Below are 5,927 nucleotides of genomic sequence, written 5' to 3'. Positions count from 1 at the left end.
CATTGCCCAGCTTTTGCTTGCATATGAGACAATTGAAAATCCTGTGGATTGGATCAGGTACATTTTAGTCCTCAATGTGACATCTTTGCTTTTTAACACTTTAAAGACGCCTTTTGCAGCAGATTTACCCAATGCAGTATGTTGTTTGATTTCTTGACTGGTGCTTGCATTGGATTGTGGATCCAGGTAAAATGAAATCCTTAAGGACTTCAAACTTTTCTTTGTTTATCATGATGTTGCTTATTGGTCCACTTGTGAGGATTTTTGTTTTATGTTGAGGTGTAATCCATACTGAAGGCTGTATTCTTTGATCTTCATCAGTAAGTGCTTCAAGTCCTTTTCACTTCCAACAAGCAAGGTTGTGTCATGAGCATAACGCAGGTTCTTAATGAGTCTTCCTCCAATTCTGATGCCACGTTCTTCTTCATATAGTCCAGCTTCTTGGATTATTTGCTCAGCATACAGATTGAAAAAGTATGGTGAGGGGATACCACCCTGACGAACATCTTTTCTGAGTTTAAACCACGCAGTATCCCTTGTTCTGTTCAAACGATTTTCTCTTGTTCTATGTACAGGTTCCCCATGAGCACAATTACGTGTTCTGGAATTCCCATTCTTTGCAATGCTGTCTGTAATTTGTTGTGATCCAGGCAGTCGAATGCCTTTGCATAGACAATAAAACACAGGCAAACATTTTTCTGGTATTCTCTGCTTCCAGCCAAGAGCCTTCTGACATCAGCAATGAGATCCCTCATTCCATGTCCTCTTCTGAATCCGGCTTGAATTTCTGGCAGTTCCCCGTTGATATACTGCTGCAACTGTTTTTGAATAATCTTCAGCAAAATTTTACTTGCATGTAGTATTGCTCTTGTTTGATAATTTCCACATTCTGTTGGGTCACCTTTCTTTGGAATGGGCACAAATATGGATCTCTTCCAGTCAGTTGGCCAGGTAGCTTCTTCCAATTTTCTTGGCATAGACAAGTGAGCCCTTCCAGCTTTGCATCTGTTTGTTGAAACATCTCAACTGGTATTCCGTCACTTCCTGGAACCTTGTTTTTTGCCAATGACTTCACTGCAGCTCAGACTTATTCCTTCAGTACCATAGGCTCTAGATCATATGCTACCTCCTGAAATGGTTGAACGTTGATCAATTCTTTTTGGTACAGTGACTCTGTGTATTCCTTCCTTCTTCTTTTGATTCTTCCTGCATCATTCAATTTTTTGCCCATAGAATCCTTCAACATTGCAATTCAAGCCTTGATTTTTTCTTCATTTCCTTCAGCTTTACACATAGCCTGGCACATAGCAGACTCTTCATAAATGCCGAGGTCCCCTTGATCTTCTGTCAGCCTTATACCTTTGCTTCTAAGCAGTGGGTCTGCTCTTTTCAACTACTTCTTGTTCCATGTGAAGCTTTGACAAAGCTCTTCTTGTCTTTACCTTGTACATGCTGGGTTTGTTGAGAAAATTAAGTAAATTTTCCAAAAACACCTGGGTATATAAGGGCTGAAATTTCGACAAGGGACATTTGAGAGGCTAGACCTAAGAAAATTCAAATGATAAAAATAATTTGAAAGTTTCAAAATGGTGCATTATACACTCAGTCACTTGTTATGCTTAAAGATCAGGATGAATTAGGTGTTTGGATGACATACTTGATTAGAAAGAGGTGGGATATTAAGAAACCCTCTAGAAACAGTCCGTTTATCGCCCATAGAGCAGTTTATAGCCCATGCACACAATGGATGTGAAAGTGTTTCCTATCAAGTCCATTTAAAACTTAACGTGGTAGTGATTAGTATGGTAAACCAAACCAGTTGCTGTTGAGTTGATTCCAACTCATGGTGACCCTATGTGTGTCAGAGTAGAACGGTGCTCCATAAGGTTTTCAATGACTGATTTTTTTTTTTTCCCAAGTGCCTCTGGGTGGACTCGAATGCCCAAACTTTTGGTTAAAAACCCAATGTTAACCATTTGCACAACCCAGTAACTCTGATTGCTATGGTAGTCAGGGGCAAAGATAGCATATTCAAATGGGGGCAGTTGAGGAGAGTTTAATGAAGGTGCCATTTACCCAGGTGTGGGAAAGATTAAAGACACCAACCAGAAGTGTTGAAGCAACCAGGGGCAAACGAAAGCAATGAACTTGGATCACTATGAGCTTGAAGAGGCTCACACACCACTTGCCTTTTAATTTACAGCTAGTCCCTCCCTTTGGCAGAGTCCTAGTAAATGCTAGAGAGCGAGGGAGCCATTGATATAGCCCGTAAAGGCCAGCCTCCTGGGGCATGAAGCAGAGGAGGCTGGAGAAAGGTGGGGTGTGGATCTGAAGGACTAAATGGAAAATATCCATCAGGGTTTACTTAGTAGTGAAGAACTATTGAAGAACAATGGGTTTGAGGACTTTTATAAATACTTCTGTGTAAATGGCTGAGATATCTAATGCTATGTATGTATTTGACTTGATGGCAATGGGTTTGGTTTTTGCTTTTTGGATTAACATTAAAGGGTTTTTTTTTTTTGATGGTAGTATTATAGACTTTTCCTTTTATTTTGCTTTTCTGTAGTAAAAAGATAGTGTATTGTTATTTAAAAATTAATATGAGACTATATGATTCTAGGAACCCTGGTGGCATAGCGGCTAACTGCTACAGCTGCTAACCAAAAGGTCAGCAGTTTGACTCCACCAGGCGCTCCTCAGAAACCCTATGGGACTGTTCTAATCTGTCCTGTAGGGTCGCTATGAGTCAGAATAGACTTGATGGCAATGGGTTTTGTATGAAGTTAGAACAGGTGAAACCAGTCTATATTCTGATAGACGTCAGAATAGTGGTTACCTCTAGGAAGCGGTATTGACTGGGAGGGAACACAAGGACATCTTTCTGGCAAGTGTTCTGTATCTTGAATCGTGTGGTGATTACATGGGTGTATATATAGGTAAAAGCTCATTCAACTAAACACTTAAGGTTTTTGTATTTTACTGTCTGTAAATTATATTGCAATAAAAAAGAGATAGCATGGTGATATCATTGGAAGTACAATATTTTTATGTTTATCCTACCTATATGAGCATTTGTACACCAGGTCTGCATTGTCTGATCTGCTGTCTCTACACTTGTAACCAGCACTCTATTTTCCAAGGTGCAAAGATAGGGGAGGGGTGTAGTCTAGTCTTGAAGAAAGCTACAGACAATTACTCTTAGCTGAAAATAAACATAATAAAACTATAGAAGTCTAATTTTTGCAACTTGAGAGGGTTTTTTCTGCAGCTATTCACTTCTAATCACTCTCACCTAATAAATAAATAGAATAGCTAATGTGATTAAACTAATTCACCATTCATCAAGAATATTAAATGAATGGAATATTTTGCAAATCACCAGTCACACATCTTGAGTATTTACCTGATATTACAATCAGACATGTGTTAGATTTTCTTTCTGCTTCTGGGCCATAGCTATGGATAATTATAGTGTTTAATTAGCCCCACACAGCACTTGGCTTTCCACTGTGGATGGAAATTATAGGACGTAGAAAGAATAAATCAAAGGCTGTAAAGGAAAGTAGCCCTTTGCTATATTCATGTGGAAGCATTAGCAGGGGCCATAGACAGCCAGGGTGAATTGTGTTATTCCACTTGAATGGAGAAGAAGGTGCTTTTCATAGGGATTTTTGAAGTACATTTTGTGTGTGTGTGTGTGTGAAAGACAAATAATGAGCACGAAATGGAAAATACGTAGGTAAAATAGGTAGAGTTTAATCTACTTATATAGAGGATTTTTTTCCAGACCATTCTCGACTTCCCTTAAGTTTGACAAAATCTTAGAATCTTCAGTGGATTGTGGGCTCCCCCTTAGCATGTTAGACAGGTTACTGTTGTCTGAGGTCATTAAGCTGACTTGCAGAAGCTCAGGTGATTGCATCTCAGTCCCTATGACCTGAAAGTGCAATAAAGCAATGCACTAGCTAAAGCCCCATTTCCCAATTAAATGCTGTAATTCCGATCTATCCAATCTAGTCCCACAAAAATTCAATGCATGTCTTCTTCATGTAAGACATGGTGCTAGATGCTATAGAGGATAGAAAGATAAATAAGACAATACCATACCTTCTAGTCACCATCTACCTGTCAGTTTGTTGTACTGTTGGCTTGCATGTTGCTATGATGCTGGAAGCTATGGCACTGGCTATTTTAAACACCAGCAGGATCGGCATGGTGGGCACGTTTCATTGGAGCTTCCAGAGAAAGACAGAGTAGGAAGAAAGGCCTGGTGATCTGCTTCTGAAAATTAGCCAGTAAAACCCTATGGGTCACAAAATATTGTCCAAGACTTTGACTTGCTTACTTTGGACATGTCATCATGAGCAGCTGGTTGCTGAAGGACACCATGTTTGGTAAAGTGGAGGCAAGGCGGGAGAGACCCGCAATGAGATGGATTGTCACAAGAGCCAGAAAACGACTCAAACGTACCAATGATCATGAAAGTGGCACAGGACTTGACAGTGTTTCGTTCTGTTATACGTAAGGTCACCACGAGTTGATGTCCTTATGATGTCCCTCCCAAGGTTGGGAAATGTGGGTGGAGAAAGAGGTAAGAAAGTGCACAATTATCATCATGTAAGATAGAGGGCTGTGGGAAGGTGAAGGCAGAAGTGGTCACGCCTGGCTTGGGGAAATCAAGAGATATTTGATGATCTGATGATGAAGATGATGTTTCCAATGAATCTTGAAGGATCAGTAGGATTTTGAGAAGTGGTGGTGGGCCAGGCAGAGAGAACGATAGGATCAAAACTATGGGGATAGGAATCTAGTTTGGCTTATGAAAAAAATAAAAAAATAAAAAGGGTAGGGAGGCAAACCATCTTCTGATTTCCAGCAAGGCTGGCTACACTTAACTCAAACTTGCATTAAACCCTTGAGAAAAGGTCCCTGGGTGTATAGATGTTCATTTGAATGTCTTCCTTCCATGAAGGCCTTCCTTTGGCCTCAGCTCAATGTTGGCTGAATTTCATGCTTTAAATAGAGCTACAACATTATCTTAAGCCACTTTCTTTCCACCTGATTTTTCTAATAAAAATTACCATGTAGTGAAAATCTGCGTTCTCTGATGGGTGATTGGAAATTCTTCACTCAGCTGCTCATTCAGCAAATATTCATTGAATGCTTATTACGTTCCTGACAGTACTAGTCAAGGCTCTGGGACAGAACAGTGAACTGACAAAGTCCCTCTCTTGTGTAGCTTACGTATTAATATGGGAGATGGGAAATAAATACACACAATATATTATTTCACATATCAGGAGTTGGATAGTGCTACTATGAAAACTAAAACAGGATGTGGGGATTGGGAGTCCCAAGAACAGTGTTCTTGTATGTAAAGTTGTCCTGGAAATTCTTTCTGATAAGATGTCATTTGAGAAGAGATTGGAAAGAAGTGAGGAAGCAGGTCTGGTGGGTACCTGGAAGAAGAGCGTCACAGGCAGCAGGGAAAGCAAGTGCAAAGGGCCTGAGGGCAGAATGGGGGCACTGAGGAGGGCATTGTGGTTGCAGTGCCATGAGCAAAGCAGGGTTAGGGATGAGCAAGGTGACAGGAGATGAGGACATAGGAAGCAGCAGGGGGTCAGACCATTAAGTATAGACTTTGGCATTGTCTCTAGGTGAGATGGGGGGCATTCTAGTATTTTCAGCAGAGGAGTGACATGATATAATTTAAGTTTTTAAAAGATTACTCTACGTGCTGTGTAGAGAATAGATTGGAATGGAGCAGGGGTGTCTATTGCAGAAAAACAAAGAACTGTGGATGTGACCAGTGGTTAGATTTTGGATATATTTTGAAGGTAAAGTCAATAGGCTTTGCTATCGATTGGGTATGGGGGATGTGAGCGTTAAAGAGGTTAAAGAAGACTCCAAATCTTGTGACCTAA

Source organism: Loxodonta africana, chromosome 15 (genome assembly GCF_030014295.1).
Source record: "Loxodonta africana isolate mLoxAfr1 chromosome 15, mLoxAfr1.hap2, whole genome shotgun sequence".
NCBI lineage: Eukaryota > Metazoa > Chordata > Mammalia > Proboscidea > Elephantidae > Loxodonta > Loxodonta africana.
Note: the sequence above shows the minus strand (reverse complement) of the source record.